The sequence below is a fragment of the Cyanistes caeruleus genome, chromosome 6, assembly GCF_971803275.1.
Source record: "Cyanistes caeruleus chromosome 6, bCyaCae1.hap1.1, whole genome shotgun sequence".
Classification (NCBI taxonomy): domain Eukaryota; kingdom Metazoa; phylum Chordata; class Aves; order Passeriformes; family Paridae; genus Cyanistes; species Cyanistes caeruleus.
Genome location: NC_141706.1, coordinates 35,754,036 through 35,781,279, shown reverse-complemented (window position 1 = coordinate 35,781,279; position 27,244 = coordinate 35,754,036). Strand labels below are relative to the sequence as shown.

At 39.4% G+C, this 27,244-nt stretch overlaps 1 protein-coding gene and 2 long non-coding RNA genes across 38 annotated transcripts in view; 2 read left to right on the top strand and 1 right to left on the bottom strand.

The window, feature by feature from the left end:
* RAD51B (RAD51 paralog B) overlaps positions 1-27,244 on the top strand; it is a 429,615-nt gene that overhangs the window by 213,063 nt on the left and 189,308 nt on the right. The gene's annotated exons all lie outside the window — the stretch shown is intronic.
* LOC111930288 (uncharacterized) overlaps positions 1-27,244 on the bottom strand; it is a 43,583-nt gene that overhangs the window by 4,226 nt on the left and 12,113 nt on the right. Inside the window, exon 2 of the long non-coding RNA XR_002865099.2 lies at positions 25,090-25,289. This is a non-coding gene — a long non-coding RNA (uncharacterized LOC111930288). The remainder of the gene's footprint in view (positions 1-25,089; positions 25,290-27,244) is intronic.
* Positions 20,648-21,562, top strand: LOC111930292 (uncharacterized). Its single transcript, XR_002865103.2, has 3 exons — positions 20,648-20,728; positions 21,259-21,327; positions 21,488-21,562. It is a non-coding gene; the product is annotated as an uncharacterized LOC111930292 (long non-coding RNA).

Below are 27,244 nucleotides of genomic sequence, written 5' to 3'. Positions count from 1 at the left end.
TTGCCAGAGAACTAAGAAGTCAGAGGGAAAAAATATTATGCTCACGAATACATTTTTTCTAGCACTAGGATTGGATTTGTCTCTGTAAAGTACTTTTCTTTCTGACTCTGCTTGGCATCTTACCAAATACAAAATCAGGACTTGTATTACGTTAATCCGGAGAAATTAAAAAAAGAACCTGAAGAATCTTCGATACTGGAGTTACTACATGTTTCTTCTTTCTTTCCTGACAGTTTAAGATCTTCAATTTAGCTAATAAGTTAGTCAAAATTCTAGAGTCCATCTTCTGAAAATGTAAAGGATAATTTAAAATGCTCACAGATGCTGGTAATGATTCTGGTTCTGCTTATAATTTACCCATTATAACAACTGTAGATTCTCTATTCCAGCCAGAGTTGTTGTGTGAGGGCAAAAATGAGACAAAGCTCAGTAAGGTCTCAAAAAGTTAAAAAGTGATTTCTTTAATAGACACAATCTTCTGAGCACAAAGGGCAGAAAAGTCAGCAGAAAAGAATATATATATTGTGAACTGGAAAGAAATGGGCGTCTTTGAAATTTAATCCTTTACTTTGCCCTAAATCTAACTGAAGCTTTTAGCTTCCACCACATGTTTACATTGGAAATCTCTCTTTGTGCATATAGAGTTTGTTCTCTTATGAAATTATGTCTCAAGGGAAGGATAATTTAAAGCCATTTTCATTTGTTATGTCTATGCTGAACTACACTATTAGGGGCTGTTAATGCTGGATAAAATCAAAACCTACAACTGCCTTCATCTGTGGATTATACAATCTGTCCAACAAATTGCATGCTGGTATTACCAGAATAAGGAATTACAGGCAGTTCCATATTGGAGCCAGCACTGGCATAATTTTATAATGCAGCCAATATCAATGTTGTGCTGATGATCAGTGATGTGTAGATGTGCCTCTGACTTCACTTGATGGAGGCTGTTTTTAAAGTTCAAGTCTGATGATAACCAATGTAGGTTTAGGTTTCTAGGTTAGGAGCTCTTGCTGGACAGCCTTGGAGAAAACATGGGATGTGGGTTTTGGAATTCTAGACCTAGCATCAAGTTATTTTGCATAATTACAGGTTCAAGAACAGCCCTAAGCAGAGGACAAGTTATATACTGTTCTTGAGAAGTAGCCACAGATAGCACTGAAAGCTGGAGGCACATCACTAAGCTGAAGTTTTACTTTATTCTATGCTTGGACAAGAGAATGATCATGTAACAATATAACATTGGCTTATTTTAGCTGTGAATTACCGTTTTTTTATCACTTCAGACCATAGCTGAATGAATTTTATGGCTGGGAGCCAAGAATCAGCACATTCATCATTCAGCTTTACCTGCTCCTCATTCTCTCTCTGACCAACAGTTTTAGCTTATTATGAACAACCAGTACTTGAATAATTATGGAAATTTTATGAGTTTGCATTGATGCTTCAATTTTGACTCAACCCAAATAGAGGTCAGAAGTTTCTTGACTCATTCAGAGAGATTACCTGTGAGTAGAGCATGTAAAATCTGGTCCTGTATTCTATAGATGAAGTACAGTATGGAAGAAGGACAAGGTTATATACATGAAGGGTTTCATGTGCATGACAAGCTTTTTTGTCACAATGATAGGGAAAAAGAAATCTACCGATTTCCAATCAGTGCTAAGTCAGTGATTACTGATAATGGGGAACTGATTTTTAACTGCCAAACATGGCTGTTGGCTCTTCACTAAGTGCTCTTTTTTACTACACATTTGGGTTTGCTGAGGGGTGCTGTTTCACCTTGGGAAACTCTGTCCTAACCTTCACCTGAAAATATCCACAGGAGAAAGTGGAATCTGCTCACAGAGTTAGTGTGGCTCCAGTGGGGCAGCTGCAGGGTTTCACAGGGAGCACAGGTGTGAAGAGGACCAGGAACCATAAAGTCAGGTCCATCTCTAGCTGTCAGCCCCAAGTACTTAGTGAGATAAAGAACTGAGTGGAGTCACAAATGTCTCCATCAGAACAAGGAGAATACTAGCTGGGAACTGTGATCATGAGTCTGTTTCCTCAGCTGCTCAGTGGGAAAAAACACTTGCACAGTGGAGGTATTATCTAGGTCTTCATGTCATGAGGCAGAAACTATTCATTAAAACATCTGCAAATCCTCCAAAGATCTGTGCTTCATATTAATTCTGTGGTTTAATCCTGATTTTGAGCATATCTTTTCAATAACATCCAGAGGAGGGCTAACTTTATGATTATCTCAGCCATGCTGTGTTTGTATTTCTTTTTTGTAGATGATTGTTAATGACACTGAACAAAGTTCTTGAATTTGCATCTTCATAATTTTGAAAGGATAACTGACATTCAAAGGGGAAACTGTTTCTCTGTTGTTTTATTATTTTTCTTTTAGTTAATTTCTTTTACTTTTATAATTACAGTGTGATTGCATTTACTTGTTGTTGCTTAGATTTCTTCATTTTTTTGAAGGTGACGGTAATTTGGACAGTAGAGTTCAGTGTTGAATGTACTGGGACTTGATCAGGAGACATTGTTGTGCATTCCTCATTCTACATCAATAACAATTGGAACATTCACTTCAACAGAAGTGTGGTTATTTTAATTATTTAAGTTGTATATTGAACCTTTATGAGTTGGATTACACAAAATACAGACATCAGTATAACTGATGTTTTCCTGTAAGAGAAATTTGAAAAATTCATGGATGCTGGGTATTTAAAATGAAATATAAGTTGCACATAAAGTTCAGCTGGAATGTTTTATCCCATTGTCTTACTCATTGCTGCTCATTTGTAAGTTTTGAAAATAATTACCTATTCAACTCCTGAAAGTGTGTCTATTTAGAAACCAAAATTACAAAAATACAAAGAATGCTCTGTTCTTAGATTCTTTTCTTTATTGTTTTCCTTAGCTGGGTTTTTTAACCAATCCAATACAAATATGTGGTATGTCTGTATAAACTTACACACTTAACTTTTGGCGTTCCTCCATATAATAAACTGCATTTGCCTGGGAAGGATAACCTAGATTATGAAACCCAGGGACTGCTTGTTGGATAAGGGTGCTGTGTGCAATTTTGAACTTGTGTTCAAGGCAGAAGACCTAAGAAGTTAATGTAGAGGGAATTAATCTTCCCTAATGCTCACTCGATAGGGATCATGGACTTGAGGTTTTGAGGACATGGAATAAAAAAGATCTTTTGCTGATAGTGACCATAAGGTTGAAATGCTTTTATTCTCTAGAGAGCCAGAACTCATTTGCAACTTCCCCTCATTTAAACTCAAGACACTTCAGTTTCCTGTTTAGTTTGTATCTAAGTGGATTTTCTTTTATATTGTAGATAGCTTGTGTATTTTTTGCTAAGGGTTATTATTTTTTCCTTTAGCTGCTGTATTGGGAATTGCCTGAACAGTGTTGCTTTATTGAAAAGGATTATGCAGTACCTTGGCTAGGGAATCCCAGAGGAAGCAGATACCATATAAAATGAAAACATAATGTCTCCAGGTTGCCACTTGCTGAGTCTTTTAGCAGTGATCTACTTGAAGTAACTTTGTGGGAGAAAAAGTTTTAGTGGTTTGTAATACCTGCAACATCACTTGCAATGACAGAACATTGAGAATCTCTATTCCTATTAGTGGGACTCTCATAGGGAATCTTTGAGTCTGGCACCCTGCTGCTCATGGTCATACAATTTTTTTGTTGTTGTTTGTTGCATTGATCCTCCATCAATCTGTAGACCAGTGGAAGTTTGTTTACATTCCCTTTGTGGTCTTCACTAGTTTTTTGTTTAGCGAAGCGCCTGTGAGACTATCCAATTTTTTTCTGATGACAGAGGTCTCCATATTTGCCCTGAAATTCCTGGTGGAATGAGGAAGACTTCATTAACTAAACTGCCTCATATTACCTGGCTCCAAGAGAAAAGGCTGTGCTCCTTTTAAGTCAACAGAAAGCCTCCAGTGCCTGCTGCTGTGTCACTTCTAGTGAGTTTTTCTAGGGTATTGGCTCTTTTGAGCTCTGATTTTTTCAGAAAAAAAAAACTTTGTGGCAGAATTCTGTTTTTATAGATGACATAGCCATTTCTTAGGGAAGCTTTGTGGACAGGAATGGCAAAGATTGCGCAGTGTATTGTAAATGTTTCTTTCTGTGAAGGAAAGAAGCTGAACTGGCTCAAAGGTTTCTGTTTCAAAATACAACAGGTGAGTATGCTGCTAGGCAATGATTGGGAGGTGGAACTACTTGGTAGTTTCTTCTCAGTGAGATATACTTTTTTGCCTTTCCAAGTCTAGAGCTGCAGCATTTAAACTCACCTGCTTCTCTTTTAAAGGCTGATGTACTTAGCAGTGCAAGAAACAGAACTCTTGGCCAGTATACATTTCATTTTGACTCCTTATGGGGCACACCATTGATATATTTGTGTTTAACTCACTTTTAGAGAAATGAGGAACTGGTCTTGTTTTGTGACAAACTGACAAATGCTTGTATTGCATATGTACATACATGCCTTGTAGTAGTGAGAAACAGCTCCAAGCAGGCCAACAGTAGGGAAAGGTTGGTGCAAAGCTGAAGTGAAATTTGGAGAGTTGCTCACATGTTCTCTTCAACCTCTAAGCAAATGCTGTCATACATAAGCAAGTGTTCATACAGGAAAAATGTCCTATATGTACATACTGGAAAAATGCAGTCTGTTGCTAGAAAAACAACATCATCCTCTCTGGATTGCCCAACTTTGTTTTATAGTAGAGCTGAACTAATATTTTATTATGTTTCTGCATATGCGGTGGGGAAAAAAGCTAGAGGATGTAGGCACATGAGACAATTTGGAGAGAGACGAAGAAAGAAAACTGGCCCCCAGGCCATTTTGAGTTCGAAGTTTGTTACTGAGCTCAGTATATTGACCCAGGATGGAGAATGCTGCAAACTATAAATCTGGTTTCTTCAAAAAACATGCCTCTCAAATCCCCTGCATCCGCTGAGGGCCTCTTGGTAATGTTGTAAAAGGTCTGTTTTCCAGAGTGATTTGATTCCCATAGCCATGGGCAAAGGCACCCAAGCAGCTCTTGTTTGATTAAAAAGCTGAATTGTTTGCTGGTAACTGTAAACACAAACAGCTGTTTCCTGGAACACAAAAATGAGAGCCAGATTGGTACTTCTGTTGTAGGATGGAATTTTAAACAACCTACTAGATATCTGAGAATATTTTCTTTAGGAAAATAGTTGGGATGCATGCTAATAAATGCTGAATATAATATGTATGTATTTAGCTCACCTTCACTCTGCTCTGATTATTTTTGATGCAAGCTGATCCATCAGTCTTAGAGCAGAACAAAAGTGTCTTAGTTTGTTTCAGGGGACTTGAAATACAATTAAAGAGAAAAACCTTACAGAATCAGTCAACGGTGCCTATTTTCTATTTTATAACGACTTTGTTTGCTTTGGGATGGGGAAAGAGGAAGACCTTATTGGGGACCTTATGCTGGCCTCACTTCACTTAAATGATTCTCCTTAGACTGGTTTTGTTGATTTTTATGATCATGCTTTTCTACCTGTAGAGTACATAAGTAGTGTATAACTCAGGGATGTGGTCTCCTGGGTTTCAATGTTTATATTTAATCTGTTTTAGTGTTCTTTGGCACTAGTTAATCTGAAGGTTATGGACTCTCTTTCCCATGTCATTGTGTAGCTACTGTGCTTAGTAAATATTATTCCACAGATTGCACAATCATTTTAATTAACTTTGTTGTGTGTAGGTCCTTATTGAAATGACCATCAGCAAGATAAATAGAAAACATTAGACAACTCCCTATCTGAGATACTAAAGGCTGTGTTTAATCCTGTTTACTAGTTCACTACTTTCTATTAATTTGATTTTTTTTTTCTCCCTTTCATTCTGAATGGATAGTGAAAACCACTTAATAGTAATTGTTGTTTGCCAAGAATGGAGAACATGAAAAGCAGTACGTAAAGCCCAGTTTTATTACAGAGGTTTAACTTCCCATTTCTCAGATGCTAAGTCATACCTCTGTACTGTGGTTAGGCTCCTAACTCTCAGATAGAGTCCATGTATGTAGTGACACTTCTGCATTTATTACATATAGACTTTTGCTTTCAAATGCACACAAGACTTTTCAGAAGTATTCTGAAGTTACAGGACTAGGCATCTGGAGACCTGGCTTCTGTACATGGCTTTACCATCAGCTTCCTCAAGGACTTAAGCAAATTTTGAAAGCGGGGTTTTTTTACACAATTACTTTGGAAAGTGCATAATCCTGTTCTGGGGAATAACAAATGTCAGTACAAATCTGAGCTGCTTTGTGGATTCTGCTCTCCCCTGACGGATTGTGAGCTAGTGCTGTTGAGGGCTCTTCCAGCTTTACACTTTCCTTGCCACATGATTCTGTGTCCTGGATACATTTTACTCCTTTTAATTCAAGTTTTGTTGGTTTGGATGTGCTTAGCTGTTGAGCTGTTACAAGGGCAGCGCTTCTCTCCCGGAAAAATTCGGTTTTTCCCTCTGCAGTGTAACCTGTGGGTTATAACTACCCCAAAGCTGTCTTTCTGCTGATTTCCCTTTTATGTGCACTGTGGATAATGCAGCTTTTCTAGAGAGACCACAAGACTTGATTCATTGATGTTGTAAGAACTGTCAAAATCTTGTGACAGAAGCGGAAAATTTTGTTGACATTGGAAAGAGAGGTGGCTAGAGCTGTAGTCCGGGTTCCAGCTGTAGGGTTATTTCTATTAACTAAAAAGGGATTCAGAACCTTATACAGAGCTGTTTTTATGAATTTAAAATAATTAAGAACAGTTTTGTTTAGCCCTGGGTATTTCCTGAATGCCTTTGCAAGTCAGACAGTGTAGTGCTGGGCTTAAAAGCCTGTCTTCAGCTTGAGTTGTATTAAGCAAAATATCCAAAAAGAATTTTTCATGGAAAAGTATATTAACAGTTTTTTAAAAGTATGTTACAGTTAGTGTTGCTGTTAGTAAAGCAGCTGTATATTTTTAAATTACAAATATCATGTATTTTAGAGTTGTCTGTGAATGAAACCCCTTGCATATGCAGTTTTCTCCATGCACTACCCGAGTGTCTGAGTGTCTCCTAAATACAGAAATAAGGTTAGTGATAATACTCTTTTCTTTTCCAGCCTGTAAAGAAGATGTTTTTTTCAAAGGTGATTTATTGAATGAACTTTCTGGCATTGTGTTTATAGGTTTTGAAGAAATTCAGTAAAAGCTAAGTTGAATGTTGTTTATAGTTCTGAACAGAGTTATATCCATGTTATCTCTCTTTGTTCAAGAGGTAGTTTCCTCCGTGGTGCAGCCAGGAGCATCCTCTTTAGCTCTGACAGCCTGGTCTGACTTTTGGCTCTGCAGAGAGATGATTACTCCCATAGTGTTGACTGATACCCAAATATCAAGGCAGACATCTTGAATCAGATGCTGAGTAGAAAACTGAGTTAGGAGAATTTTAGATTCCTGAACCAATGGACTCCCCAGAGGTGCTGGGCTTCACATCTTGGTAGAATTCAGCCTGATCAAAAGTAATAGTATTGTTCTTTAGAGAAAAGTTGAATATAATAGAGGGTGGTATTCTGTTTAGGTGTAAAAGATTAAAGATTGATCAAATGACTGGGAGGAAGGTTATGAGGAGCAAGCAAAAAATGAAGAGGCCAGAAAGAATAAATGAGTGTGTTTTGTATTCAGAGTAGTATGGGGAGTGCATGTGCTTGTGTACTGTATAACCTTTGCATCTCCCAGTATCTCTCATAACCAAAAACTCAGTAAAAGACATGGGATAAGCATTGGCTATAGATACTTGTCTTCTACACCAATCCTTTCTGTCCCTTTGTCCCAGTGCTTCGTTTACTTGTTTGTTCCTCTTTTGTTTGTTCCTATCTACTCTTTTCCCAAGTGAAGCAGGATTTTTTTGTTCCTTGTTAATGATATGAAAAAGTACAAATGAAAAGCAGAAGGTCTGAAGCATACCTTCAACCATTAAGCTTGAGCAACCAGCCAGGAAGCCAGATGGAAGACCCCTTGTGTTGGTGATGGTAAAATCTCTCTGCTGAGATTTCAGTTTTATTGCTGACTGGGCTGCAGCAGGAGCTGCATGGAGGCATGCAAAGCACCTCCATGCTGTGCACTAGGATGGCATGGAGGGGATGTTGTTGGAAGACTGGAGAGTGAGGATGCTGGCCCTCCCATGGAACCCCCTCCCTCTCCCCCTTCCTTTTCTTTTGCAGTTGCACACAGCGCTGTGGCTCGGAGGTCATTTGTTTCCCACAGCTTCACAGACCACTGTAGCAGAAAGGGAGACAATGGTCCCTTACAAGGGATGATGTGAGGCCTTCTTTCATCTCTAATAAGCCCCTTCATTTGCACTGTGAGGCCTGTTGTGTGTTTGTGTGCGTGCACAGTTCCAGTGTGAACTACTCTGCAGCTTCCACTGATAAAAAGCAGCCAGGTTTTTTGCTTTGTCTTTCGAATGGACAGCTCGTGGCACATTACATCCTGAGGTGGGTTTTCTGTTCAGTGCAAGCACATCAGGAGACATCCCTTCTTCTTTTCACATAGCTTTTAAAATCTAGGGCTCATCTGGTCAACATGGGTTGTCAGAAAGACCGAACTCAGAAAGCAAGGAAAGGAGGGGGGCAGCTGTCTTTAGCTCCCCCATGCTGAACACAAGCTCTGCCTGTTGCTGTGCTTGGGCATGTGCTTGAGCATGTCATGAGAGCTCTGTGAGAACAACCACCCTGGAAAAGCAATGGACTGTCCCATCACAGAATCTGCAAGCAGAGGGGCAGTTTGAGACCTTTTTCTTCTCAGTTATCCTGCTATAATGAGTAGAAAAGAAAAGGGAACAAACAATATGAAATTTTAAGGAGCAGGAGTTTGGAGCAATGGTCCTTCTAGTCTGAAATATCATTTTTACTGTGTCCTCTGCCTGATCCTTTAAAATCCCACTCTTTGAGCCACATTCCACAGTCAGGAGAACTTTCCTGCTACATGATAGGAATTGTTTTAGCTGCCTTTTGTGCAGCAGAAAGTTTGTGCTCCAGTGGTTCTCCCTTGTCTAAGCCTTGTATTCTTGGACTAGGAAGGTAGGTTCATGCTGGTCATGAAGCTTTTCCTTGTCTCCATCCCCTTGCTTAGCCTGGACAGCTTCTTGCTACAGTTGATTCAAAGGGCTCTCTGTGAAGACCTGTTCCAATTCAATGCAGGCTTATCTTAGGAAATGGCTTTGGTAGACCAGGTCTGCTAAGACTTTGTGTGTTTTGTGTACAGCATTACTTTAGCCAAGGGAAAGAAGGTCCATCTTTTCACTTGTCTGCTTGGCTGTTGCAGTTCTTGGCTACTTAACATCATTCAGCCTCATGTTTCACCCCAGCATCCCTGGGTGTTGTAATGGTCCTAGCGTGAACCTTCTGCTTGACCTCGTGACCTGGCCTCTCTAGTTTACTCAGGTTATCTGTTTAACATAGCACAGCTTGGGAAAGACATTGAGGTACACTAAGAAACAGTTATGCAAAACTGACACTCAGATTTCAGCTATGTACTACTGCATGCTTTTCTCCACAGAACAAGTGTCTTACACTACAGCAGGAATTTCAGTGAGTCTGATTCTGAACAATTTTGAGCAAAGTTCAACATCAATTTCTCAAAAATGTGAGATGAAGAAACAGTAAATCAGATGATTCCAGGCAAGGCAACTGGACTTTTAGAGATTACTTGGCATTTATAAGCTGGACAGCTGAGGGGTCAGTGTGCAAATCCATTTTCTATCACTATCCAGATGAAAATGAACCACTTTTTTGGAACTTTCAAATACATGATATAGAGCAAGTGTTAAATTGCTTTCAGAACTATGTTTAGATGATTTTAGTGGCCAATGCATTTCTTTGGCAACTGGCAGACACTCCACAGTAATACATAGTTTGGTCTCTGAGATACTGGGAGTTCTAGGGGAAATATGCAGGTTAAACTTCATTGGACAGTCTTTGGGGAAAGCATTTCTTCCCAGTCTCATAAAAGTGAGTGTCCATCATTAATTACTCTCAGTAAGGTACAGAACACTGATGGATACATAAAATGTATCCATACATTAATCCATGCAGCAATAAGCATGAATGTGTCTGTATGTCTTCAGTTTTGATAGATGATGTACAACAGTTGAATGTTTGATCTGGAGGAAAGGTGCTATCTCTAAGAGAAATAACATTTTTCTGACTTCTTCAAGCATTCATATTTTCATCTTCCCTGGACTTGGAAAGAAGATGCCACAGTAATGGAATCGTTACTTGTCTAATTTCACCATGATATCTGTAAATGTGTTCCTTTCTTCTGCTCAAATGCTGTTGCATAGCTTCTCAAAACAGGTACTGTCTTTTGGAATATATCACTTAACCTTTTTGCCCGCCTGAGCAGAGGAACACCAAATGCACTTTTTCTCATGTGATGGAAATACAGTAGCTTCATTCAGTGGTGCTGCCATGGCAGGGATCTAGTTATTTCACTACTATTTGAAATTGATTAAACTGTGAATTAATTAAACTTCTTGTGAACACAAAGCACATACCTCTCTAACAGAAGTAAAGAGAAGTGGAAAAAAGGGCAAGAAACCATAGTTATTTTAAATTCATTGCTAGTTGGACTTACAGAGCTCAGCTAATGGGAATTTCAAATTGCTATGGCTATACTATCTATTTTTCAGTGTAAAGATCCAGCAAGTGTATCTGAGAAGACAGGTTATTGTTTGTTTTTAAGGTGGAGAAAGGTCTTGACAGTTGAGGATCTCCTGTGAGTATGAAGAGGTGTTTCTGAGAATATGAAGAGGGGTTTAGTGACAATGTTTCCAGTTGATCTCCACAGCCCTGTTAAAGCATGGAAAGATCCTCCTAAAGAATTTGGAGCTGATAAAGAAAGACTACAAAAACCTCCACGGTGAATTTTACAGAATATGATCAACACAGTGTAATAAAAAACTGTCAGAAACTTTTTTAAAATTAGTGTGGTTTGTGGAGTACAGGTGTAGTACCTAAACACATCTTTGCTCTGTGAAATTTCAAGGAGGCTTGAAAGAGAGTCTTGTGGAGTTTTAAGCTATTGTGCTTTTCAGCTGACATGCTAGCACAAGGAAACCAGTAGAGTTGCTTAGAGCTGTCTATAAATTATGCAGTCTCACCTGAGAGACCTCTGGACTTTGAGCAGATGAGAGGTAAGAGCTATGATGCCTTGTAGATCAGTACTCGGTTCCTTTTTTAATTTTTTGCAATACCGTTATTCAGTTTGAGTCCAATTTTCACATATTTAAAATACACTGTTTTAACAGCACGAGAAAGTCTTTCCCATGGCTTCCTCACATGACCTGGAGTGCAGTATGCTCATTGCTTTATGCTGCCCTGTCTCCTCATGCTGCTTTGCGAGCTCCAGCCAGTTAATCATTCCCTGCTGCCACAGGCTCAGCTATCCCCACCCCGCTCCATTTTCTGCCACTGACCCTATTTCAGTCTTGGCTCCCTACACTAAACTTTGTTCTCCCTCCTCCCTTCCCTTTCCACTGGAGTATCTTCTTTCTTAAGCCATCCAAAACTAAAGTAAGAGGATTATTGTGCAAAACACTCATTCCTTGGTAGTAACTGGCTCTTAGCACTACCTTGGAGAGTAATGAGATGTTCACAGTGCAAAGTTAAATGGTAATCTGAATACTTTTAAAACTGGATTACAAAGGGGGAAAAGTGAACCTGCTTTTAGTGAGACTGCATGAGATACACTTGAAACAGCAACTTAACTTTCTCTTTTCTCTTTATGCATTGGAGTGGTATCTACAGACAAACAGAATCCTCCCGTTAGGGTGTTTTCCATTTAGTCCATCCAACAGTCCCCTTCAATGAGGATGTGTTTATTCTGAGCAGGGTGCATGATTCATCACCCTTGGGTGATGAGGCAAGGTTTGGTGCTGACCTCAGACAATTTATCTCCTCTTGCACCCCACCCTCACCCTCTTCCTCTCCCCAGATGTGTGAAGCAGTTTTGTACTAGGAAACTGTATCACTGATAAAATCTTTTAAGGGGAATGTCCACCACATTATTACTTTCCATGTCACAGAGAACTTGTGCTGTTGCGTAACAGCGAAGACAATTTATTAGAAGTTTGATTGGACAAAGAAGAGGGCACAAGTAGATGCTGAGAAGTGTTACTTTGTTGTGGAATCTCGCTGAAGCTAATAAAAAGTAGACTCGTCCTGGTGGGAGAAATGCAAAAGAGGGGGGGAAAAAAAAGGAAAGATACTACTGAAAATGTCAGAAAATTCAGTCGTGCTTCAGATCCCTTGAAACTGCAGTTTCTTTACCTCTGGAAATCAGCTATGTAAGAAGAATCTAAATAATTTTTGAAAGAAATATAGATCTTTATCTTGCAGAGAGATGGGATGTAATGTTCTGCTTCGAAGGTTAACACATGCAACAGATTTCCTTACTGTACTGGAGCAGGCGGGACTTTACAAGTCCCACACACGCATGCTTGATGTGATTTTAATCAGTTAAATGAGGCATATAAAAAGAATGAATAGTCAAGTCATTAACGTTCTGTCTGTAGTCCAGTACTTCCCAGTATGAAAGGGAAATAGTTATAGCTGAGTTGATAAATATTTATTTCAGTGTTACTTATTTTGGAGGTTGCTCAAATGGAGAACTTGTACATCCCAAGCAATGCATTCTTCTGAGCCAGTGCTGAGATGGTGTGTGTCCTCCACAGTGAGCCACTACTGCTAGATGTGCCAGCTTTAACATGCAAAGCAGAACTGAGATACAAGAACCTTTAAAATAATTTAAAGAACTCATGCTAGCAAAAGAAAAGCAGCATGTTAATTCCATTAATGTGGCAGAACTCCTATGTGGGTAATAGCCAAGTCTGTGTGATGTGGTTGCCAGAAAACCCAAAAGATACACAGAATTTATTTGTGTCTTAAAACTCATTGCAAACTCATTTAATCTGAGGGCTCATTACAGTGTACTTAGACTAGTCTCTGATTTTATGGCTTTATTTGGTATGATTCTATTTGGATGAAACTACTTTTCAAAAGAACTTTGCTTTAGGTTTTCCAGGATAATTTCACATCCGTAACTTTAAAAGAAAAATCCAGAAACAGCAGCAATGTAGGGCAAGTGCCTGCATTATAGTTACACACTTAATTAAAAAAAAAAGAAAAAAAAGAAAAAAAATTTAAAAACCCAGAAAGACTAAACCAAACCTAACTCACCCCCCCAAACCCTCCTTATTGCTGTTGTGGCAGATGTCTAATAATCACTCTGTATTGTTATAAATGTCTTGCTGTAACAAAGTTTTTGCTGAATTTTTGGATAGGTACTCAATGTAATGAGTCACCCTTGGGACAGAGTTCACTGCATTGTTCTGCACACACACACATACATATATATTCTGGGTTTTTCCTGGCTTGTAGATACCAGTTTTTGAATACAGTTTGATTCACTTCTTAGCCCAAGCTGCTAAGCAGTACAGCTGTGAAGCTGCTAAGCAGATACTGAATTACAGACTCAAGTACAGCACTTAAAAGAAGTGACTTGTGTGCTGTAGAGAGTGTAAAGGAACTTTATGCATGGACTCTTCCAGCAAATATGGTCAGATTTGTTTTATGTTCATCATTCTTTCTCTTAAATAAAGTTCGAGTCAGAGTATGTAAAATTTGAAATACTCATCTGCTTACAGATGAGATTACAGATGGAGCTGTAAAAGACATTGATTTGAAAAAAATGTTTAAAACAGTAAAACATTAACACATTTACAGAGAAACATAGTTTTTGGCTGATTGTTTTTAGAAAATAATTACTAAGATTCAAGAACACTGATGGAAATACCAGTGCTATGTTGTGGGAGCAAAAAAGACTTGATATTTTCCATTGATGTACCTAATTTATGTATATGGTTTTGAAGGCAACACCAAATTTAGCATGGAAATGAGCTGAATTCTTCAATTCTGAAGTCATTGTCAACACTGATATAAATATTAGCACTGTTTGATGTGTTCTAAGTCTGATATGTTGCTGTGTTTGGCCTGGAAAGCACTCAGTTTTACAGGAGAATGGGTAAGTTTCTACATATATATTTCACTGCAGCGTTCTGTGCAGTAAGTGAACCTGAGTTCATTTCTCCTTGCCTGTTCCTGCAGGTGGTGAGCTTGATGTTGTAGGCAATGAAAGGATGGCCCGAGAGTGCAGGGGTAGTGCTAGAAACACTCTGCCTCTTTGTTTTCTTTCTTTTTTTCCATGGATGTTTTTCTCTAGGGAAAAAGCCCAGGCAGTATAATGGCTAGAATGAGAACAATTTGGCTCTTTTGCAGCCAATACATACCTTCATTTTTAATATTACATTCTGAATTGATTCATATACTACATGCATTTTGCTTTGGATATGACAAGACACTGGTGTGGCAAATTCCTTTACAGTGCCTTATTTACTCTTCTGTCTCTCTTTGGACTGACAAGATACCACCCAGCTGTGTTAGCCAAACTCAGCACTACTGCTGTATGTTGGTTGTTAAGGGGAAGACTAAAGCTGAGGTGTGTTGCACTGACAGCAATTGCCACTGACCACAGCTTTCAATTCCAGTCTCCATTCTGTGAAGATACTGCCACTAATAAAGCAAAACATTCTGTATCACTGTAGGTTTAACCCCACAGTAGTGCCTTTGGAGGGCACACTAATGCAATTAAATCTTACTGGTGTTTGAAAACTCTTTCTGTACCTTCTGTCATTTCACCGAAGTTATTGCTTAAATAAGTCACTGCTTCTGAAGAGAAAGTCTAGAGAAGCCAATGGAGAATGACTAATTTCAATTTTTCATAAATGTGTTCTTGCTATAGTCAGCTGTGAGTGTTAACAGACAAGTGACTGTGCTGCCTCTAGCTCTTATCTTGATGTGTCTTGTGAATAAAGTAGGATTGGGCTGGAATTATCATGATAATCTTTTTTTGTGCACAGAATAATAATGCTGGTTGTTCAGTAAGCATCTTATTTTCTGCTAGATTAGCATTAAGACAGTCACCTGGAGTGACATAAAGAGGCACTCTTTTTGCTGAAGCACTGTATTTCACATGAAACACAAGTCTGTTATTTTCACCATTTGAACTAGTTGAAATTCCTGTGGCACTTCTTACAAGAGATAGGATATAACATTTCTTGGCTAAATTCAAAAACCTGATCATGCAAGCCCAGCCAAATAATTTGTTTTTCTTTGGCAGTGCTTGCCTTATATTAACATTGACTAGGGACATACCAGGAAAAGTGGTAAAGTTTATTAGTATCACAATGAATTTGGGCACCTCTTCCCATGCTTTATGCTGTTTCTGCCACTGTAACCTTGGAATGGCAACAAATGTGTTTGAGCCATAGCTGCCCCCATATATCATGTACAAAATATGTCCACATTTAGGGTTAAGTATCATGGAGGTAGGTACCAGTTCATACCAGTAATTACCAGCTCTTTCTAAGGTACTCTAGGGGTACATTGTCTGCATATAAGCAAAGGTAAGGGTTGATAATTTATCAGAGATGAGCCCCTGTTCCCCAATTTCTGTCAGATCTTTGATAATGTAAGTTGGTCTTGCAAATTGCCTCTTCCTTCTTGGAATTCATTTGGTTATAGTCTGAACGGACTTTGTGCACTGTCCCAGCCAACAATGACCAGATGTTAGAGTAGGAGACTGGCCAGATGACCTAGATTACAGTACAACTCCAGGTAAGAATGAAAATTTCATAGTGGAGTGAAGGGAAGGAAAAGGGAAGTGTAATTGAAAGGCAGTTGATCTGCTTTCCAGTAAAGGATTAAGACTGTTGTTCTTTGTAATAGGAGTGGCTGGTAAATTATATTCCTTGTTGTGTAATAATTCCTCAGTTTTCAGAAAACTTTGGATTGGGAAGACAAGGATTTAAGTGTCTACTCAGAGTTGCAACATATTTTTTGAAAAATATGTGAATATGGATACCCTTCCCTATTCTTACACTGCCTAAGCTGTTTCCTTGGAAGTCCTAGGCCCTTGGTCCAAGGCTGTTTTTTGGGCAGGCTGCCCGAGAGTGGGCTGGAAAGCTGGAAGGTTCAGCAGGAAATCTGCTTGGCAGGTATCAGCATGGCCTGTGTCTGTCAGAAGATTTACTGGCATGTACAGGTTTTCACAAAGCATTTATTCTTTAAATATGCTTTATTTAAAAAATTAAAAAAAAAATCAGGGGGGTTAATTTTTTTTTTACTGGCTCTGGTCAGAAAATATTGCCAGCATAATCAGCTGGGGTGTAGAATATATGAGCTGTTCATTTGATTCAGTGGTCATGAATGTAGGCTAGCCATGGCTGCAAGCTGTTGATATGCTTCTGTTCACCAGCAAAGGCTGGAAACTACAGGTATAAAACTCAGCCCAAATTTGCAACCAAAGGTGTTCCTGAAAATCCTGCTACCTTCAGGAGAAGCTGAGTGCATGTACCTGTCCACAGGGGGAAATTAGAAAGCTGTAGTACAAGTCTGCAGTTAGTAACAAAGCTTTGAATCCAAGTTCCTCCCCTTTTTAAAGTGAGCAAATACAGGAGAGCACTTCCATTTTCTGACTTTTGGTGCACGAGCTGTCGTTTTAACAATAAACCTTGCTTCTCTAAGTTGAAAAGATGAATATCTTAAAGGTGAACCTCTTATCAAATTCTTCTGTGTTTCCAAAATAGCTTGATATTGTTGACTGACTTCAGAACTACATGTTGATATAGTTACACAGCCTCAGTTTTAAACGGACCATATACTATAAACTTTACCTAAATTCATAGTAGCAAGATCAACATTTATACCTGCATATTGTTCCAAAATAAACTATGGAAATCCTTTTACTTTTCTACAGAACCAGCTATTTAATTTCATATGCTTCATTTTCACTCAGGATTTTTTTACAAATTGTTTTGAGGATTAGTTTTTCTTACTGAAAAAAAAAAGAAGTTAGGGAAAGAACAGTCTAGTCTGGTTATCTAGTTTGAGCAATCGTAAACCTCTTCCAGTAGTTACTTTGCTGGAAGAACTAAGGCGCGTTTGTTAGGACCAGCATAAAAGACTTTCAAGAATGGCTGGTCTCCAGTAGGTACCAAATATCTAGACCTTACTTATGTCTGGCTGAAAGCTCTGTCTGTCTAAGATAGTAACATGCAAGATGCCTCAGATCATGTGCACCCCCACTGACAGTAGAGGATGTTATTGAGTGTTGTGGTGATCAACAGTATCCACAAGGCACTTTCCTAACTACTGCTTTCTAAAGAGTTTTCTTTTTATCATGATTATAACATTATAATTAAATGAAGAATCTTGTTCAGTTTAGAATTATTGAATATGTAAAGTATATGGCAAATAAATATGTAGAGCACAGTCATATCTTATCTGAGTGATACCAAACTAGGCTCCCTAAACTGTCACTAACTTGCATCCATCCAGCAAGTATAAAATGGTTTTGGGCACTGCCCTTCAGAAAAGAATGCCTGCTTTTTTCTAAGAAAATCCAGTGTCATGGCACTATACACTTTCCAGGTCTCCTGTGCCTTGATGGCAAGGTAGTTGTATTTTGTCGTGCAGCACATTCAAAGAGCAATTTTGTCCTTTTCTCCTGTCTTGAAAGTGTGCAGGTAATAAATAGATTTTTCTACTCCCCCAAACCCCGTTTTATGGAGGAAATCAGTCTTTCCACATCATTTGGGCCTCCAGCTTTTTGTTGACATTTTACTTCATGCATGAGTTTGGATGTAAGGCTCTGTGAGATGACTCTGTGCTATTGTGAGCTCATCCTGAATCTCACATTCCATTCACCTAGGCCACTTGTAGCCTTCTGGCAGTTACAGAAACTTTCTACCAGTGCAGAGCTTTTATGGGACCTCCTGTAAGGGCAAAATTCAAAGTTGGCTTCACAGGAAGGTCAAGTTGTTCAACCACATTCACTAACACATTACTTAGTCCATATTTAGTCCTTTCTTATGTATGGCAAGTATATTATCTTTAATCGTATTGTTACTTGGTAACAAAGTTGATCTCATAATTATTCTGCTTTTTAATTACAGTTCTTGTTCATTTGCATTTTAATTACTGTTCTTGTTCATTTGCTTTTCAAAGTCAAGGACTCCACGGTACAAGTTCTGCTTGAGAAACACATGTGGCGTTCTCCAGGGATTGTATTCCATCACAGCACTCAAGTTACTTGTTTTGCATATCCATCCTAGCCTAAGTGTGAAGAAATTTGAATTGTTTCAAAGTGTAATGTAATCAAATAATGGAGTTTATCCTAAGGTAGGATGGGCAGCTCAGTACAGAGGGAAGTACAGCAGTTACTTGGTTTTGCTATGTGGAATAGATGATCTCCCCACTGTATGTCTCTTTTGTCACATCAGGCTAAATGAACTTGCCCATGGTGTTGCTTTCTAAAAGCAGAGGTCAGTTTGCTTTATTGATTCCAAGACAGATAGTGAAATCACAGTGCTGCTTTTTGGAGAGGATGGATTAAGGGTAAGAAGTAGAAATGCCTGGAATTATTTAATTGTTCAATGACTAAAGTTGCTTTACTTTCTGGCAATTAGGTTATGCTGGAAAGCAGACATGCTTCATATCACTGGATGTGCAGCTTAGCAAGTCACCTCTAATTCTGCTAGTGAATCTTCAGAAGTTCAGAGCAGAAGGAGTATACAAAAGATGGAAGTGTGTCACAACATAGGGAACAGTCCTTGCAGGGTGCTGCTGGCATAGTCATCAGCCAAGGAGCCATTCCTTGGTGGAAGTACAAGACCAGGGTATTGTTTTTCTCACGTGACATATGGTACTATTTTTATGTGTTTAATAGGACTGTTTATTTCCAGGCTAGGATGGTGTGACATAGTACTTCCTGCAAATCTTTGTTATCATCTTTCGTTTACATGAACAGAGCAGCTTTTCAATGCAAGTTTAGTCTAATTTCTCAGTGGTCTTTCAGCCACTGTCAGCCTCTTGTTTTGCAGAGTTAAGCATGCTAACATGTCTGCTTCAGAAATGTTTTTTGAAAGGTAGGATGTAAAAGTTGAGTGGAACTCCCACAGTTCTCATCTCTCTGGCTTCTGCTGTGACACCCAGTGATGATCATCAGTACGGTTGTCCCTCTTTCTTTTATCTTGTCTTTCCAGTTCTTGCAGTGGTTAAGAGGATGTCAGAGCCTATCTGGAGTTTATGATGAGTGAGTCTGAGTTTTTTGCTTTTACAAAAGCCCCTAAAATCCTCTTCTTTGTGGATCTGTTCCTGTTACTATACATCCAGTTGTGTTTCTGGTGAAGGTGTCTATATCCTCATTCATATCCAGCATCATGTTGCCATTATGCACTGCTGAGAAACTGGGCCTTGCAGACAGTGTTGGTTTAGGGCTGGACAAAGGCAGCCTCTCTTCCAAAACTAATTGGGGCAAGTTTGGTTAAATTCCTAAGTTTCAGTCCTGGCTCCATGGGAAGTTCTGAGACATCTACTCTGTGTTCTGGTATTTGAACATGGTCACACAGTGGCATCCTTTGCCTTGAGGCGTGGTCCTGAGGTCTCTCACACAGGGATCCCCTACAACATTTCAGTGTAGCTCAGACTAGAAGGTTTCTTTTTAATTGAATAGATATAACACCAGCAACAAAGGACTGAGCACTTGTTTCTGTTGCATGGTTTTGGTGGTCATGTTTGTACCGCTAGTATCTGTATGATGAGACATTAGCTTTCCTAACTGACACAAGTGGTTGTCCTGGCAAAGTCCTTGAAAGAATGTCATTGCCTTGGAAATGCCATTGGCCTTGCAGCACGGGCCAGTCTCCTGTTACAGTCAGTAACAAGCCAGGGCCCAGTGGGGCTGCAGTGCTGGTTCTGCCTGAGATGCAAACCACACTCCCAGCTGTTGGTGGCTGCTGCCATCCACAGCACTTTGAGCGAGAGACAACCCTCAGCACCCCTCCCCAACACAGCCCAGGCGGTTATCTTCTGCCTTCTATCAGTAGCCTACTGGTTAAGCTGCAAGTAGTTTGAATTACTTCGAATTTCCTAGCCTCAAATCTTGACCAGTGGCTCTGTTTAGTGAGAAGAAATACTTGCAGCCATGATTTTAAAGTACATGGGTTAGATTCATTCTTGTAGGGAAAAAGAGAGAGCATCTAGTGTTTCCATACGTGCTGCCAACACTAAACTCCTATAAAAATCCCACCAAGATTGTTTATACATACATAGGAGATGTATGTATAATATTTGATGAATTTTTTTAAGCAGATAGAGGGGTTTTTACAGTGAGAAAATGTGTGAATCACCTTAATTCTTTAATTTTTAAAAATTTCCTCTAGATCAGCAGAATCTTTGCAGGGGGAGGGGAGGAAGATCATCTCTAGATCCAGTTTTATTGTTTGGGCTATTACAGCTGTCAAAAGTTAATTCTCAAGTTATCTTCTCTGCAAGATAGCTGTATAGTATAACGAATTAAGATTGAACTCTTTTTTGAAATTTATAATCTTGTTGAAATGACAGAGAGCTCATGTGGCATACAAGGTCAGTTGTTATGTTATATATAACTTCTTGTTTTCATCTCCTACTGTTCTTGCAGGGAACTAAAAATGTTTTAGACAACAGATGTGGAACACTTGAAATATTTGGAATGTGTGGGAATATACTGAGGGACCACCTGTCCTGCGACGTGAAAGACAGGATTGGTTTGTGAGCATTATTGGTTACTCCTGCAGTGAACAGAAGGACTCATACATTAAAAGAAAAGTAGAATGAAAACTATGAAAACTACTAGGTTGACTTAACTCAAGGAAACGTGGGGAAGAAAGTTGAATCCACAAGTTAAATACTTCTTAATAATTAGCCAATAATCCACATTTGAGTTTCCCTTAATTAGTGTAGCCTGGAGCAGTTTCTCAGTCTTAGGAAGCTCATGGTTAAGAAGAAAATAAACAGAATTTATCTGATTTAGCCTAAAATAAGGTATTTTATTTATTGTTTGACTACTTCCACTAGTCAGATCCTATCTATTTAGTTACTAATTAATGATTACAACTAGTAATGACTACATTGGCTGTCCTTTGAAACCAACAAAACCCCACAAATTATTTACACATTGTAGAAAACTATGGTTTTAATAATAATTGCTGAGGATGTTGAGGTGGCTTGTTCCTGGTGTCTATTTTTCTACACTTTTACTACTTATTGACTAAAGCAAACAAATGCTGTTTCACAGATGAGGGAGCAAAGGCACAGATAGGATCAGTATGTAGCATTTGCATTTCTTCATTTGGAGTTCTGGCATGTGAGCACCCACAGTTCTTTATTATCTTTTTCCTTCAATGATTTTTAAAAAGGAGGATATTAAAATTGAGATGATAGCCACTTCCCCGCCTCAGGGAAGGATTGTGAAGATAGTTAATGTTTATACCATATACCCCCTCTTTCCCTCCCTGCAACTGTAGTGTGAAACTGCCGCTGCTCTGGTCCCCGCTACAGTGAAAAGGAAAGGTATCCATGCTCAGTGCTTCTGCCCACAGGTGAGCTCTGCCTGGGAAACAGGCAGTACCTCAAGCTCTGCCTTAAGCATAAAAATTATACAGGAAATCAGAGAGAAATTCACAAACTGAGATTCATCCCTTGCTCTATGGACTTTGGAAACAGTGAACTCTGGTTACCGTTAATGGCTCGGGTTCCTCTTTAAATTTTGGATGTGGACACGAAGCTGTCCTTCAAAACTGAAATCTCTATGTGGTAGCAGCAATCCAGAGTTGGTGAATGAAACAGCTGTTGGTGCACTCTTTTGGTAAGATTAATAGAAAAGTCAGGACACACATTAGCAATGTTTCCCACAGTAGGTACAATTTTCCCTGCCCTCAGATATAATGGCTTTCTGCTGGATTCTATGCAAACAAATTGCAGATACTGTGAGAGCCACAACTTCAAATTTCTCAGCCTTTTTGCATGCAAAAACCCAGCATTAATTATGCGTTTTTATGTTTAGAGTTCTTCATAGTTTGCTGGAGGGAGGTCTTTGTGATTAAAGGAAGCAGGTTTCATTGAGCCAGACTTGAGCTCTGGTCTGTCCTCTTTTTCACCTCCCCTCAGGGCAAAGACCAACAGCTTGAGGGTGACCCCTTCAAGAAGTTTTTACCGAAAAGGAAGACGAGAAAGGCTGGACAGGCTCCTTCTAATGCTCTGTGCTGGAGCCAGGAAGAGGCAGCTGTTTCTAGCCTTTCTGATGTTTGGGGGGTTTTTTTGGGTTTTGTTTTTGGTTGTTTTTTTTCCCTTTCCGGGTGGCTGGGATCTGGGCTTGCTGCCATATCTGTTTGTCTGTCTGTCTCATGTTGTTTTTCTCAGAGAGCTTCAGAGGCCAGTTGCCCATAGTCAGTTGCTGGGAACAGAGGTTGTTCCTTGTATCGTCTTAACTCTCCATGCCAGAGTGTTCATGCTTGAATAGAAAACAGCGAGATCTGTCAAAATAGCCCTTTTCTTTAGGGCTTTGAGGCTGCATTCTCCATGGCCATCTGTTCCCTTTCACCCTTTTGGACAATGTTGCTATTTGAAACGAACCACTCTTTGCTCTCTCCCTTTCCCTTTGCCCTCCCCCTGCCCCCCCAAATCTGGGAAAAAAAAAATTGTTTCTGGCCCTGACTGGCCTCTGGAGGATTCAACCATTTTATAGTCCGAGGATTAAAAGTGGTATTTTGCAATTTTTTATTTTTCACTGACTTTAAAAAATTTAATACATCTCAGGAGAGAAGAGTCACTGTAGTCAAAAGATCATTTTGGATTTATGCATTAGTCTCCACAGAGCACTTTGGGGTCTTGTCACTGCCTGATGCAGACTACCGTGAAAATTTGGCACATCTTGGAATATTTTGCATTATAGCAGGAACGGAAGGAACCTCCTATTTTTAAGGCTGTATAACTGTTTCCCTTCTAACCCTCTGTCTTCAGTCAGAAAAGCTTATTGGGATGAAATTTTCCAGTCTTGGTTGTTGCCAAAATTGAATTTATTTGCTTAATTCAGATAAAGTAAGTCATTTCTTTTTGAGAATGAGACGAAGAAAAAAAGCATATACCTCCCTCCTCTGCTGCAGGATGGGCAGCTGTGCTGTGAAGAGAGGGACTGACTAGCTGGGAAACTCCTGGAAAATCTGCGTCAGTTAGAGAGTGAAGCCAGACCCCTGTAATCGTCAGTCATTTTAACATCCTGCATGTTTTATACTGCCTCTGTGTGTGTGTGTGCCTAAGTACATAAATATATATGTATTTTCAGCTTTGGAGATGAGTCAGTTCTGAACACTGAGTCCTGTACTGTACATGTACTGAAATGTTTTGTCATACGTCTTCTGTTGAGAGGGAACACATTTTCTGTACAGGGGTATGTTGGCTGTGCAACAAAAAAAATGTGAAAGTGCCCAATTAATTTATGTTGGAGAAAGCTACTCCAAGCTGTGTTTTGAAGGTACTCTGAGTATTCAGATACATCTGCTAGGTCTATATGTAGGGTTTGCTGGGCTAGCCAAAAAGATACTTTGTCAGAGAAGAGGCTGCATCCTTCATCTTGAGTTACAAACTGCTCTGTGCTGAGAAATAGATACAGCCAGAGAAACCTGTATTGGCAAGTGCAGACTTGTGGTTAAATACCAGTTAAGAAATGCCACAGTCAACTGTGATGATACTCATTTTGAGAAATAATTGAGTCCATTGTTCTGTGTTTGAAAGGCAGAGTTGAAATTGCACATAGCGGTTTTTTACGTTTAATATTTTCTAACTTTTATGTTCTTAGTCATACAAGCAAAACATTCTTCCAGTTCAGCTTTTGTGATTGATAGTATTAAGCATTTGGCCAAATCTGAACTCCAGATGTGAACAGCTGTAATTTGCAAACAGTCATCTCTAGCCCCCAAATGTTTGGCTGGCCTCTGTTTCCATGTTGCAGGCTGAAGGACGATTGCTTCCTTCTGGAATTTCAGTTTTGATAACTCTGGCTCATGATCCAAGCTTTACAGCTCTAAGATTGTTGTTTATATTTACACCTAGAGGGAATTCTTGCAACTGTAATGTATGGGAGCTGTGGTAAGAATGCCGAAGGCTAAATTTTCAAACAAATTATGGTGGTCATCATGCAAAGTAAAGCAGTTTTTTCAGTTTGAATTGCGATAACAACCTGAAATACTATTTAACACTGATTTTTAAACATAGTCCTTGTGGTTATCAGCCCCACTGTGGAGTTTTAGTTATTGCATGTTTCAACCCTCTGTATAAAGAAGCTGTCACTCACCAAATTTGAAAATTACTTGGAAAGCTACTACTAAAAGTAAAAGATACTACCAAAATACTCTCCTGTGCTCAGGAGTGAAAAGGACATATAGCTTAATTCACTAGTTCAAAGCCACATTACTGGGCTGTGATCAGAAATTGTTATTTGTTTAGACATTTTATGCTGAGTATATTGAGAAAATCCACCCCAGTGGAGGCTGACTGTCAGCACTAGTGTTGATTGAGGAAATTCAGGTGCTGGCAGTGACCCGACTGTAGCAGCACAATGCTCTCCGTGGCTCCTTAGCAGAATATATTTACCTAGGAAGATATTAGTGCTATTGAAAACTAGCTTGTTTGTATCTACTGTCCTTTTCTGTCTGCCATGTAGGCACACACCATCAGCCCGCTCCTTAAGAGATGGGCAGCTGTGTCAGGAACACCCTTGGTAGGTTAGTACTAATTGGTGCTTTCATTGGCCACTTGGGTGGAGAACTCATTGTGCAACTGGACTCTCTCTCCCTCCTACCCCCATCACCCTTCCACACCATGACTCTGAATTTAAGGTTCATTTGCAGGCTGAAGTGCTGCTGCTTTTGCCTGCGCTGTGACAGTTTCCTGGGTATGAGAGCTAAATTGCCATGACACTGTTTCTTTACCAAGACATATTTTATGGAAAAAAAAAATGTAGACTGTGGGAATTATCTGCCTCTCAGACCACAGCATCCTATAACACGACCATATTGCTGTTAACTGCATTCTGAAACTCACTGCAGTTTCAGAGCTTTATCTCACTCACCTGCCCCCAGCTGTATTAGCTTTTGTGCTGCCTTTCTGGGATTCAGACATTTAGGCTTCCAGGCTTCAGGCTATGTTGGCGGGGTGAGTGTGACAGCGGGCTTATTCACTTCTAGTCTGGAAAGTTCGGAAGTGGCAAGTCCAGATGATGGGTAAACACTAGCAGAGGCTGATGAACTTCAGCAGCTGAGATTAACCATCCTGGGAAAGTCAGATAAGATAATGCCATGGCTGTGTAGGTCAGAAGGCTGAGGCTTGCAGCATGCGAGGCTTCAGTTGCTCTGACAGTGGGATTCTAAATCTCTTTTCTTTATTCAAGCCTTAAGGGACCTACATACATGTAATTCTAGCATTCTGCCCCCTCCCTCCTACATACCTTCTGATTAATATCATGATCTGTTTAATTCCCTGAGGGAACTTAAGCAAAAAAATTACAGCAATAACTTGTAGCATGATTGGTGAGGTGATAATTAAAAGCATTTTCTGGATCACAGGGCCCTAGCATTGCCAGATGCCATGATTGGGCAAGCTTTGTTTTTTAACCTATGCATCCTTTATATGTGCAGGCAGGCAAAATTCCAGATCTGGGTTGTTTGGGGTTTTTTTTTTCCTCCCTTAGCTCAATGGTTTATGATTTTATTTTCTAGTTTTGGAGAGACAGGAAGAAGTGACTGCATAGGAGAGGTTCAAAAGAAGAAGCTGCTTTGTTTTAATGGCGAGCAGTGAGGGAAAGAACTCTGGATACGGAGCGGTGCAAATTAGTATAATTGTAGATTTTAGAAAAGGAGGGAATTTCTCAAAGACTGCTGTTAGGGGAAGGACATTTAGCTGAGGGGTAAAAAATTTATCCTCAGTTACAGAAAGGAATTGACTTAACTGATTTCTCCTACTTGTTCTTCACCATCCCTCCCACCAACTCGCTACTTGTTCTGTCATTTGCAGTAGCACTGCAGCAATGATAGAGGGCTGGAAACTCATCATTTTTTAATGTGCTGTCAGGTGACAGAGGCAGAACATTTTCACCAGGAAAAAGAAATATCTGTTCCCAAGGCTCTCAATTCCACAGTTCCCTGATTTGGGCCCTGTTTCAGGTGCTGTAAACCACCAGCTGTCTTCCCACCTCTACAGATCTCCTGAGACCTGATTGTTTTGGTCATGGCTGGTAGATTGTCTGGCAAGAAATCAGACCAGCTGGATTTTTTCATTTCTTAATGTCAATTCCTCCTTTAGGTCATCAGGCAGGAGTCTCAGTACTAGCATATGTGTGTTTTTCATTCTTAACTCAGAAGAGAATTGACATGAACTCACCAATGAGTTCAATGAGGGAATGAGATCTGGTATAAAACACATTGGTAACAGTAGGCATCCTGGTGTGGGATTAAAAGTAAACCAGCATCTCTCCAGTTCTCTGGTGAACCCTTCCTAAATTTTGATCTGTATAAAGGTCCCTGCTGATTTTTTGGGGGTAGAATAATGGTTAACATTACTTTTTTGAAAAAACTTGTAATGTTTTATGGAGAATACTCCAAGTCCTTATTTATTCACAGTTTTTCTGGCCTGTCACATATTTTGGTGTATTTTCCCTCATCCCTGAGGGAAGATTCTTTGTAAGTGGGAAATAATCAGCAGCAGCTAAGAGACTTGTAATCTGTAATTCTCATGAAAAGAAGATCTTTAGGTCAGGAACTATCTTTTTGTTCTCTATTTGTCTAGTGGTTTGCATGTTGAAGATGAGAGCTCTAGCAGTCGTCTCAATGGAAATAATGAATGACTGGAAAAAAGATAGCAAAAAGCACCTTAATCTTGTTCTAATATCAGATTAACTGTATAAAAATCACCCAGAATGTGTACAATGAAAGACATAAATATTATAAACAAAAAAGTGTGAAAACTCACCTCTTTGGGGCATAAGAGAGAAATAAACTCTGTTGTCCAAAATGAGAAGTGGGCTCAATCCCTTTCTATTGCATTCACTGTTTGACTCCATCAGAACTTTGCACCTGGAGTCTATAACTGGCAGTTTTTGGTCTCTTGATGATGATGACTGAATTGTGCAGCCTGTTTAGTGTAATCTCAAGTTGGCACATAACACATTTGTTGGTTTTTTTTAACCGGGGATTAGTAGGGGTTTAAGCTTAATTGCTTTGTTTGCTAAG